The sequence below is a fragment of the Triturus cristatus genome, chromosome 12 (genome assembly GCF_964204655.1).
Source record: "Triturus cristatus chromosome 12, aTriCri1.1, whole genome shotgun sequence".
NCBI lineage: Eukaryota > Metazoa > Chordata > Amphibia > Caudata > Salamandridae > Triturus > Triturus cristatus.
Window position 1 is genome coordinate 406,074,708 of NC_140595.1, and position 13,427 is coordinate 406,088,134.

Consider the following 13,427-nt stretch of genomic DNA (forward strand, 5'->3'; position numbering starts at 1 on the left):
TTAAAAGTTATGGATTTCTTGCACAAGTGTGCCCTGCTAGCTGCAATGCATCCTTTTCCTGTTTCTGCTCATCAGCCCAGCCAACAATGCACAGGAAAGACATTCTCAAAGCGTCATGCAGCATTTTTTCTTTCTTTTTATGGAGTTTCTGCTGAAACGATTCTCCAATTATCCCAGAGCTGCCTGTGCTTGGGTAGGCTGCCATATATTTGTCTCTGAAGCCAGTGCTGCTCAGCATTTAACCAGGATCAATGCCATGTTGTTGCTTCCTTGTGAATGTTAGTTAGCAGATGTCACCCGAACCCTGTTGAAAACTTCAAACAAAAGCGAACCAGATGTGAGTTTTGAAACTTATTATTGTTTTCTTTATTGGGCAAATTATTCACTGCAGCTTGAAATTAATAATCAGCGACACTGGTGGTTTCCTTAAATAGCTAAAGATTTCTTAGGCGCAGAAGTGTGCGGTTTCACGTCGGTGATGCCTTAGCAGAATAACAATGGAGTGGTTTATTTTGTAAAAATGTGGACGCTTTTCCACGACGAAAGCAAGACAACACAGAGCTAGGGCCGAGGAAGCTGCTGACACATTTTTCGGGCTATACATCTGTGTCTGATAAACGCTCAAAGCACCGCAAAGCCTTCCTAGAATGCTGATCGCATTCATATTCAGACAACATTGTGAAACACAGTAAATTCTTTGCACCAGAATTGATTGCACAGTCAATAACGAAACAATAAATTGCTTTTTTTGCCACATAATTTATACATCGCCTGCCCACGTAGCGGGAGGAGAGGCACTGTTGGGATTCACACGTAGCAGCAAACAGAAGTCTTGTTTGACCCTGCTAGAACAAAATTCATGCTTCTTACCCTGGGACCAAGACTTTCTTTTTAAAAATAAAAAAAAAGCAGCATATGGGCGGCCTTGGACTGCTGTTAGTTTATTGTCACTGCATGATAACATTTAATGGAAATAAAAGAAGCGGGCCAAAGAATTTTAATTATTTCTGTGATAAAGTTATATGTTCGGCCTTGGAAAAGTGAAGATAATGCCGGGATTCATTATTATTCTCCGTGTGTTTAAGCAGACGACGCAGAGTGCAAACAAAAGCAGATGAAATTTGAAAAGTATTATCAATAGCGCAGATAGCAGATGCCCTTTCCAATCAGAACAAGCATATCTGGCATAGCAACTTTATGGTTGAGTAGCTTATTCATTTCTATTAGAAGGTTGTACGTTTCTAAAATATGTAGATGCTATCGGGAAAACCAACCAACCAGCAGGGTCATTTTGCTTGTTTTGCTAAATTTATTATTTCATGTTTGCCGGCTTGATGTGAGAAGCATTAGCATAGACGTGAAGGCTCATTGTGTCGGATTCTGTCTTTTCTGTGACCTTTGCTTTGCTTCACAGTGTCTTTTAAATAAAATGGAGCATATTTTTTTTTCTTCTGTGCAGACGACTCACACTTAGGTACGGGTTTAATATGCCAAGCGAACAAATTATTTCCAATTTTTGCAATGTTTAACCACAATTTAGTGACATCCTTGTTCAATACGGAGCCTTATTAGGGTGGTATATCCGAGGATAAACATTTTATTTGAACTGCGAGGCCACGTCCCTATCCATAGTTTGTTTTACGCACGCCTTGACGGTGTCTGGAATTAAATATTTGATTAAAGGAAGCCATCATTCAAGTCAGTGAAACATGAAATCAAAGGAGAAATTATCAAGACACAACTTGAAAAAATAAATTAAATGCATTCACATCGCGTGTTTGAATAGGTGCAGGAAACCCAGTGCTTCCTAGGACCACGACAAGATCAGGAAATGAAGTGTTAAGAGTTAGATGAATGTGCCCAAGGTCACACAGGTCATCATTATGTGAGAATTATTGGTGGTGGTAAATTTCAGTGTGGCCAAGTTTAACGCTTGTCCGGCGGTATTGCAAATTATGCTTTACCGCACAGTATGGAAACCCTGTCAGGGGTAGATTTCACTAGGGTATATCACAGCTTGGTGGTAAAAAATAGCAGGAAGAATACAATTATCTAGACATCGAACAGCTAATAAATATTGTTACTGCTGGGCAGTAAAATTCAGCCTACCTCAAAAAAATATAGAAATTATAGGGGCAGGGAAAGAAGCTCTACAAAATAAAACACTCTTATGGAATTACCTTTATGCTGACTGACCATGCACTATTTGGGGAAGGCTAGGTTCGCCATTGTAATGTAAGCTCAGAGACAATCCATATGTGGGCAGTAAAACCTATCGATTTGGGGCAGTATTCATTTCCTGTAACAGGGATTAGTTATGGTAAGACAGTAAAGGCAGCAGTGGCGGCTCCTCCGCTAAGGCGGTAGAGTGTCACCCTACTGCTTTTAAGCAGTGTTACTAAAGAAAAAATAAAATGATAACAACTCTAAGTTATTATCATTTTATTTTTTCCTTGTGTTGTGGCAGCTTTGCTGGCGGAACAGGGTGGGGCTGCTCTGCTGACAGAGCAAGGGAGGAGTGGTTTGCATTCCCTAAAGTGCGTATGAATGTTTGGCCGGTCCTCTGGGGCTGGCCAAACATTCATGCGCAATTTGCATTACGGGTGAGTAGTCGCGCTTAACAAACACCTGATTTGATTTGAACATGCCCAGCCTCCCATTCTCTGGCTGAGCGCTGATCCATGGCGCTCAGACCAATCACAACGCTGAAATACAGCGTTGCAATTGGCTATAGGGAGGCTGGGAGCCGGATGCATCATGCTTCCTGCCCTAGAAGCGAAGAGGGGAAGAGTACCACGAGGAGGCAACGGCGGGTGACAGCGGCAGAAGACAGGTAAGTGTCTATTTTTTAATTCCCTTCCGCCCCCGCAACCCACCCATCCACAACCTTCAAATACCAGCCGCCACTGAAAGACAGTGGCAATTACAATACCACCAGTGACCATGTACTCCCTGCTTTAATTCAGCATTTTACTACTCATTTTAATAATCTTGTTCTGTTGTGGGCATCGGTTGCCACCTGGCAATGATTGCACAATCCTGTGGTATACCTATATCTTATTTTGTAACAGAGACAACAATAGTTCCGTGCACTTATACAGCAAACTTTAGATAATACAGTCTGCAAACATCAATCACATTTTCATGCGGCAAACCAATGCTAAAAGGCAGGCTCCCTTCTGTCCAAGAAAATGATGCACCCAACTAACTATTGAAAAAAGATGTATGAAAGCAGCCGGGTCATAAAGGACTGCACCACCAGGACTAGTCAAAAATTAAATATAATGTTGCCCACCTGAAAGGATCTGCTGCTTGTAGATCACAAATATAACTATAATTTAGCATACCTATATACCAATAGCACGTTCAAATATTTTTTCACTGTCCCTATGGTGGGTTCACTTAAGACACATAGTTGTTATTTCCAATCACGATGCTTGTGTGACTGCAGTTTCTCATATTAGAACGGGCCTTAACGGTTGCATATACGTGGTTTTTTTACTCTTTTTCTGTTAGATTTCTGATGAAACCCACCTTTTTTCCAAACGTGATTTAGTTGCCACCTGCCTAATAAGCGTTTGTTGTGATAGGCTGCAGGCTCTGCCTTCTCCTTGAAATATTGACTTCGTCTAGTTAGAGCGTAGTATCACATTCTTCTAACATTATGGATTAAAATTAATTATGTTTGCAGAATACTCCGTATTATGCGTACCCACTGGACTTCGCTCTACCATGAGCTGCAACTATGTGTTTTAGGTATGTTGAGCTTCCTCTTAGCTTTTGCTTTTACTTACATCACTGGTTGTATACATATTCATATGGATACTTCTCTCTGGCATTGTTTAGGATTCGTTTTTAATCGTCTTTGACATATGCGCTGGAGGATACGTTTAATTCCTACAGTAATTTTTGGTAAGCTAGTTTTTCTAGCTACATGAGAAATTTGTTGGCACTTTTTGAATTTGGGTGATAAGGCAGCTCTGTGATTTCTTCTTCACCTTCTTTAGATTTTCACTCTTTATTTGCTAATAATTCCTTTTTTTCTTTAAGCATTGCACAGTTTTTATTCCTAACAGGTGTTAGCCAACATTTCACTATTTTCCCCCACTTCACTTTCTCAATAATCCTAAAAATTCTATATTTCCAGAACTTCCTTTTTTGTTTTTTCCTCTCTTTTTAACTCTTCTCTTAAATAAATCCAATTTTTTACTTGTATATAATGTACTTCTCTAGGTCTTTTTCTTCTAAATTCTAAAAATATCCTTAGGCTATATGCCATTACAGCCCTGAAGAAGCCCATGCTTGTGCGAAACGCGTAGGCTGATTGTATTATATGAAGCACAAAAGAGAATGGCTGATTGTAACATATGTAGCACAACAGAGAATAAAAAGACCAGAAAATAATTCATTTGCTAATGCTCTTTATTAATGTATTTTGCTTTACCAAATTGCATGTTCTAAAGATTGCCTCTCATCCAACCAGTTTAAATAACCAACTAACTATTGCTCTGCTAACATAAATTAATTTATTTTAGAAACCGATTTCTTCGCACTCTTGATTTATATAGTGGTACAGTGTTGGGCTTCATCCACTTGCGAGCAGATCATTACAGTAATAGTTAGACTCAAAGAGGGAGAGGGAAGACACAGGTTTGGTAAAGTCCTGGCAAAAAATCTAGGTGGTATATTTGGGACCATTCAGTTCATTCATCAGTCTGAAACTACATTGTTTAATCAAATCTGAAATTCAGGAAAATATTCGAAAAACATTTTAAGAAGAAAACTTTATTTATTTCTGAAGTCATTTAAAAGATCCCCCATCAGACTCCTACGAAAAAAATCTAAGATAATTATGAAACTCTTTGCTTAACAGTGGAGCATCTCTTATTGGGAGAGTGGATGGCACCGACCAGACGAACTTTACACTTGGCAGATGATTTTCAGACCAGACGCATTATTTAGCTAAAGTAACCTATCTTTCTGATAAAGGAAGGAAAGGCCTAGTCACTTAGATATCATGAAGCCCTTTAACCTGGTGGTCTGGAAATTCTTATGGAATGTTATGAATGATATGGGGATCCCATCACCATTCACCAGATCAATCCCAAGACCTCATTTGGGTGCCTTGTTTGTTGGGAATGTGATTAAGGGAGAGAAGAGCTTTGGCAGCCAGGGCACAAGGAAAGGGTGCTCTATTATATCCGCTTCTAGTCACTCATTTCATAGAGCCCTTTGCTTTACAGATGAGTTGTGACTCCCAGATAAGGATCTGGTTCGCGGGGAACTAAAGATTATACTGTACACCTATGATGTTGTACTTTATCTTTCAGAAGTAGAAGCTAACATACAAAGTATGCTTAGCTTGGTAAACCAGTTTTGTATTCTCTCAGATTACAACATCAATCATTCTAAAACTGAATTACTGTTGTTCCAAGCCATCTCAATATCCGTACCAATGAGATAAAAAACTCTAATGTTAACCTCTCGGTTCTATGTCCTGGCATGAAAACGAGCACAGATCTCACCAAACTAATTGAACTAAATACAAGGAATTACTTTCATGGAGTTAGTAGCACTCACAGTTATGGCCTATGTCTTTTCCAGTTAATTGTGTGATATCTAGCTAGAGTTGTTTTAATCATTCATCACACACTTTATAAGAGATGGGAAAAGAAATCAATTTAGCAGGTAACTGATTTGCTGTGCACTGTTCCAGGAAGGGGGCACCCTCTGCGTTGTAGAGAAATGCTGCAAAGCCACATCCCTGAAGTATGTTAATTAATTAATAGAGAATAGGAAGGCAATTTGGATAACTCTATTGTAGCCAAACCTCTTGGGCAGTGTGGACTGACTGGGTTTGCTATTAGATATTGGCATCCAACATTTTTTAAGGAAGTGAGTTTTAGAGTGCTCAAGAACTTCTTAAGAATATACTGAAGATCTTCAGAATGTGCCAGATTCCCAAATTTCATGAATTGACCCACCATGAGCCAATCCCGAAATTTCCTCAAAACTAACAGATGAAAGCAGAATCTGGTTACAGTGAGGAGTCACAACCATTGGAGACCTTGTAATGAAGACAAGATACAGGGCCTAATTACGATGAGGTTCGGACTGCTATCAACGGCTTGTCTGTTGTGTTCTGAACCGCATCTACTGCTGCGGTCTGACCAACGCATTCCGATGTGCGCGGTTGGAGGCAGCAGTCAGAGGACCTGACTGATGCTTTCTGGCGGGCTCATAGAACCTGCTGGTCAGTCGGAAAAGCCTCATAATCCGTTAAGGACAGCGTTGCCACAGTCAGAATTATGATGTCCATTTCCGACAGCCTTTCCATGTCGGCCTTTCCGACATGGAAAGGCTGTCTGAAAGCAACATTGGGGGCACCTAGCAGGGCTCCTTCCAGCCTGGCCCTCCTCATCTGGGCTTGGGGACACCTATGGTGCCCCCTGAACATCCCTGCACTGTGGGGCAGGCACTGTGATAATTCTTCACAGTCAAGCATGCCCAGGCCTTGCAAGGCATTTGGACCCCCTCCCCAAGCCACCATTAGCTCTATGGTCCCATCTCCCGGTGCCCAAAAATATATTGGGGGAGGGTGTGTGCAATCTCCGAGCCGTTATGGGCCCATGGACCCTATGCCCTTGGGTCATACTTTGATTTATAGGGGAAGGGATGTGTGGTATCCCTCCCCCAGCATAAATCACCCCAGGGACCCAGGGACCCAATTTCTGGGTCAAACTTTAATTATAAGGAAGGGGGCACATGGCAGCTATCCATGAGTTATAAATGGCATGGGAACCCCGTCCTTGGGTCCAAATACCTTACTGGTGTGGGGGTGTGGCCCTCTCCCCAAGCCAAATGAGCCTTGGGGACCCCATCCCTGGAACCATATTTTAATTAAAGGAGAGTAGGCCCATTTCCCGGGCCTTAAAGGGCCCCAGGGACCCCATCCTCTGGGGCCAAATGGCCAAATATCATACTATTAGGAGTGGGGAGTTCAGGCGCTTACCTCAAGCCCAAATGAGCCCTGGGGGGCTGTGTTGTAGAGTGCAAATATTAGTAAATTAAGCTTAAAAAAGTTATTTTTTTCACAATTTGAGTTGACAGTGTTGGCAGTGGTAAAATGTTGAACAATTGCTCAAAAATGCATGGCACATGGCCAATCACTGGTACTGCTTCACACCTTCCATAGAAAACAATGGAGGCAGGGAATTAAAATAGAATCATATAGGAACTAGTCTTACATTAATTTAATTTGTTCAGCATGTAACACTTTATATGAGGGAACTTCCTTGGGATCAAATGTGAAGAAAACTTTTTTTGTGTGCCACAATCCCACAGGAGCCTCTCTGGAGCCAGTGCTGCTCACTGTGCTTCTGTGAGAGTCTTAGGGATCACAGGCGGATCCGCTGTCTCCCAAGAGACTCTTGTGAAAGCCCAGTGGTATTGAGGAAATAATTTAAATAATAGGACCGTGCACAGCAGTGTTTGGCCATCTGTAGGAGGGTGGGATGCAGGCATGACTGGAGGCTGTGCCCAGCAGAGGGTTGGATGTAAGACCCAGCCACATGCCAGGTCCTATGGCCAACCCCACGCCATGTAATAGAATCCTACTTTATGTTAATAAAGTGTAGAAATTCACCCAAAAAATAAAGATTAAAGTGATGTTAGAGTTTGGTGGGTTAATAATATCTTAATTTTCATGAAAAAAAACCTTCAGAAATTCACTGAAGAAAACAATGGTTAAAGTGCCGCTATACTTAGGTGAAAATGTCCATTAAAAGACAATATTTTAAACTAAACAAACACTGAAATTTACCACTTACAATTAGCCAAAGAAACAATAACGTGTGTCCTTGCCATGAACTGCTTATGACCTCACATACTGCATAATTTAAGAAATGTTCTATGACATCATTGATAACATCAGTGATGACATCTGAAATCACATCATTGATGATAACACTGTCCATGGTGGTGACTGGAGTTATAGTTTCTTCAGTTAACTATAACTGGTGAATTTCAGTGTTTTTATTTAGTTTGAAATGTGAAATGGGACTCACCTAACTATTACTTCTCTTCAGCCTATCACAAAAAAAGATAAAGTCACAAGAAAAACTAAGGAAATAGATTATAAAAAAACCTTACAAATTCACTCAAATACCAAAAGGTTAAAGGGACGTTATAGTTCCGCTCACATTTTACTCATACAAACCAGTAAAATTCAGCACTTATAGCTACCTGAGCTAACTATAACTTACACCACTAAAATGCACTGCTTATAACCTCACATATTACATCACGCATGATATGGTCAGTGACATTACTCATGGCATCACTGATGACATCTCAATTAACATCACTGATGACATCATCAAGTGAGTGTAATTGTTTCATAAACATTTCTGAGACTTAAAGGTATATACTAAGCTACAGTATACGTTAAATTACTATTCTTTCTGTACTAGTAATTGTCATACTATTTCTAACAGATCTCATTTGAGTAGCTTGTGACTGTCTGTATCAGTGTGTGAGAGGATGCCTGAGTGGGGGTATGGGTGTGTGAGTGATGTGGTAGTGGCTGTATGGATGTGTTAGTGGATATGTGAGTAGCTGTGTGGGTGAGTGAGTGGCCTTGTGAGTTGCTGTATTGGAGAGTGAGTGGGTGTGTGAGTGACTGAGTGGCTGTTTGCGTTAGGGACTGGGGGTGTGAGTGGCTGTATGAATTAGTGAGTATCTGTTTGAGTGTGTGTAAAGGTAAGTGAGTTGCAGTATTTGAGAGTAAATGTGTGAGTGGTTATAAGGGTGAGTAAGTGGTTGTGTGGATGTATGAATGGTTATGTAAGTAGTTCTGTGGGTATGTGAGTAGCTTTATTGTTGAGTGAGTGGCAGTATGAGTGGCTGTATAGGTGAGTGAGTGGGTACACTAGTGGGTGTATGCATAAAAGAGTGACTGTGCATGGTTGTATCAGTGAATGAGTGAATGTGTGAGTGGCTGTATGACTGAGTGGGTATATGAGTGGCTATGAGTTATTGGTTGTGTGACTGGCTGTTTAAGTGAATAGGTTTTTAAGTGGCTGTATGGATGAGTGACTGGTTGTGTGAGTACATGTATGGGTCTGTGAAGGGGTATGTGAGGGATTATGCGGGTATGTGAGTGGGTATATGCGAGGTTGTATGGGGTGTTAGGGGTTTTGTGGATGTTGTCATCAGTGATGTAATTATTGATGTCATTTGAGATGTCATCAGAGATGTGATCAGTGAGGTCACTGACCATGTCATGTGTTATGTAATATGTGAGGTCATAAGCAGTACATTGCAGGGGAGTAAGTTATAGTTAGCACAGATAACTATAACTGCTGAATTTCACTGGTTTTGTTTGAGTGCAATATGAGCTAACAATAAAATCCCTTTAACCTGTGGTTTTTCCAGTGAACTCCTAAGGTTTTAAAATTATTTTTCCTAGCTATAACGTCCCTGTAACCTGTGGTATTTTTTGCGAATTTCAGAGTTTTTTTAAACTTTGATTAAAATTTTCATCTGTAACGTTTCAGAGTGGCTGTGTTAGAGCTTCTACTGGTTGGTAAGTGGACGCATGAGTGGCTTAGAGGATCTAATGGTGGGTGAGTGAGTGCTTGTATGACTGAGTGAGTGGTTGTATGCGTGTGTGTATGAGACAGCGAGTGGCTGTGTGAGAGACTGTATATTTGATTGAGTTGATGTGTATGTGTGCTTGTGTACGATAGGAAAGAAAATACTAGTCACAGGCACTATAGGTCTGATTCCACTGCAATAGATTAACAATGCATTTAAATCTAGTAAGGTTTTCAGAGTGTTTTTCAACAAGAAATATCAGATGAAAGACACTTGCTTTTTATTCACTAAAAACAAGATATTAGTATTATTTGTAGTTTGCAGAAGTGTGGTTTGAGCTGTGTCATCTGCTATGTTTGTAAATTGAACTTGTTCTCATTGACATTTCATTTTTATGAAATGAGCATCAGAGGCATAATGATTTCAGGTTTTCTACATGAGCAGTCCACAGTTTCTTTTCCAAAATGTGTTTGTAATGGTGGTACTTTATTCTACTTCACAATCTTTCTTTATTTCACTTTGGTTCTGTAGCATAAAAAGTACATACATATAAAAACAAACTTAAAATATACACAGATTTACTATTCTATTGTACAACAACTCTAAAAAAATTAATTAACTTCATATTATACAAATTTAAATTAGAAGTGAAGAGCATGGGTTGGCAATCAATTTAAAAGTAACTCCACCAATTAGTTATGTGATAAAAACTAAATTGAAATCATAAGAGATAAGAACAGCTAACAAATCTAGTAAAATACACTTGTCTAGAATACAGATAACACTTTACTCTCCCAAAGAACTTCATGAATATCCACGATAAATTCCCTAATTGGAAAGCTCACTTTATCAAACAACATGTATCATATACAAAGATAACAAACATTACACTGCCATTTCCACAGTAAATAAGAAAGCCTAAGCTTCAAATTTTCCCAAACAAAAGAAGTAAAGGCAAAACACACCAAAGGGCTGTTGAGCTGTTGAGTGAAACATAAAGCAGGTCTACAATGTCCAAAATTAAACCTATGTAAAAGAAGAACAATAAATATCTTCCTTGGAATACAAAAAAACAAACTTCAGATCTGATTGAGTCGACTGGCCATCACATGGACATAAGCTGAGCTCCCTCAGTGAAAAACGATTTGCCAGGAAGGCCAGCATCAGTGGAATATAATTTAAATTAAATCTGGTTAAAGTGAAAGGATGCTGCAGATTCTGAATAACAACGCATTCAAATTTAGTAAGGTTTTCAGAGTGCTTTTCAACGTGGAAAATAAGATAAAAGACACTTACACTTTTTCTTCATTAAAAACAAGATATTAGTATTATTTGTAGTTTTCAGAACCGTGGTTTGAGCTGTAGCACCTGCTATGTCTGTATTTGGAACTTATTCACATTGATGTTTAATTTCTATGAAATGAGCATCAGAGGCATAATGATTGGAGGTTTTCTACATGAACAGTCCACAGTTTATGTTCCAAAATGTGTTTGTAATAGTTGTTCTTTATTCTATGTAATTAGTGGATGCCACTGCTTTGGGTACATTTCTAATCCGTACTTTGTACTACAAGTGGATTTGTGGTCCATGAGGTAATGTTTGAGGTCACATTGTGTGCAATTTATTATTTGTTTTACAAATGTGCTTTTGCAATTTACATGTGCATCTTAAAATTTGCAGGCTTTGTTGTGTTTTAAAAAAAACTTTTTTGAGAAATTCACAAATTCTTCTCAAATTGTTACGATACATATTATCTGGTCCCGTGCCAAGTTTGTGAAACTAGCCTGATTTTTTAAAATACTTAAAATTATACATAGATATAGTAAAATGTATACCTGAAGTAAGAGGTTTACTAATTTTATGTTTAAATTTATGTAGTCAAAAGAATTTTAATGTTATACGCATGTTTTCATATATATTTCAAGATTTGAGGAGACAATCTAGAGCGCATCGGGACATCATCGGGAATATCATGTGACACATGAAAAAAGGAATATGATTGGTTGAAATAGTTTTCATACCACTATTTTTGCATTTTCAGAAAGGGCTACATCCACATCCAGTGATCTACAAGACTCAGACCAGACATGTTGGAGAGGAGGAAGTGGTTGCGAAAAAGGTTGAAAGTATTGGATTGGGCATTTTTTCCATTCGTTCAGGAGAGAAGAGGGTCGTGGCACGGGAGGTGAAATATAAAATCTGCTGCAGAATTTACATAGAGACACAGCTAAAAAATATAGCCATGGCACTACTTCACTGTTCATGCATCTACAAACAATCCAACCATCTGACCTCTTAAAAGCTGAAAAAGAACGTGAGCTGCCAGAGCACCTGCAACAGGAGAATTAAGAGACTGTGATACTTTTGCTGTCCCTGGCACCAAAGTATTCCCTGCAGTAATTCCCAACCATAAGGATATGGGCACTCTCTGTCGGAAGTGCAATACAGTTACATCTGTGGGTGAACAGTCACTGTCAGCCATTGTGAAAGCAAAAAGGTGCCACAAATGTTAATTGTCTTTTCTTTTTCTTTGAACCTGCAGCACAGTGTTTGTGCATAATGTGTTTTTAGTTCTCTTTTTCAGTTGTCATTTTTGTAAATGAGAATTACACACAAAATAAATAAACATTTTTCAAAACAACAAGACAAATCAAAAAGGTGTTCTAAAAAAGTTCTATTAAGAACATTTGGCTAAATGGGGAGTGGGTGGGTATGTGACTGGCTGTGTGGGTAAGTGAGCGGGTGCGTGAGGAGGTTTATGGGTGAGTGCATATCTCAGTGGTTTTATGGGTGAGTGAAATGCTGTTTTTTGATTGTATGAGCATGTGAGTGAATGTGTGAGTGGTTGTATGGGTAGGCGAGTGACTGTGTGAGTGCCTGTATGGGTGAATGGATGAGCATGTGAGTGCATGTATGGGTGAGTGAATAGGTGTGTGAGTGTCTGGATGGGTGAGTTTGTCTGTCACTAGCTGTGCTGGATCTTTGAGTGGGTGTGTAACTGTATAGGTGAGAGAGTGAGTAGGTGAGTGAGTGTTTATATGAGTAAGTTAGTGTGTGTGAGTAGGTGTTTGAGTGAGTACATGTGTGAGTGGTTCTATCGGTAAGTGAAAGGGTGTTTTTGCTGGTTGCAAAAGTGACTGGGTGTGCGAGTGGCTTTGTCGGTGAATGAGTGTGAGTCTAGATGAGTGAGTGCATGTGTAACTGGCTGTATTGATGAGGAAGAGGGTGTGTCAGTTGCTCTAGGGTGAGTGAGTGGGTGCATGAGTGACCGCATGGGTGAATAAGTGGGTGTGTGCGTGACTGTATAGTTGCGAGAGTGAGTGCATTAGAGACTGCATGGGTATTTGGGTGTATGTGTGGGTTACTGTATAGTTGAGAGACTCAGTGCATGACTAGTTGTATGAGTAAGTAAGTGGGTGTTTGTGTTTCTGGATGGGTGAGTCAGTGACTGTGTCAGCAGCTGCATGGGTGAGTGAGTGGGTGCATGAGTTGGTATATGTATGAGGGAGTGACTGTGTACATGGTTGAATCAGTGAATGAGTAAATGTGTGAGTGGCTATGTGGCTGAGTTAGTGGGTGTGTGAATAGGTGTATGGGTGAGTGAGTGCATGTGTGAGTAGTTGTATGGGTGAGTGAAAGAGTATGCTTTTTCTGTATGAGTGAGTGAATGGGTGTGTGAGTAGTTCTGTGGATGAGTGAGTGGGTATGTGAGTAGCTATATAGATGAATGAGTACATGTATAACTGGCTGGATGGGTGAGAACGAGGGTGTTTCAGTTGCTCTATGGCAGTGAGTGGGTATGTAAGTGACTGCATGGATATTTGAGTGT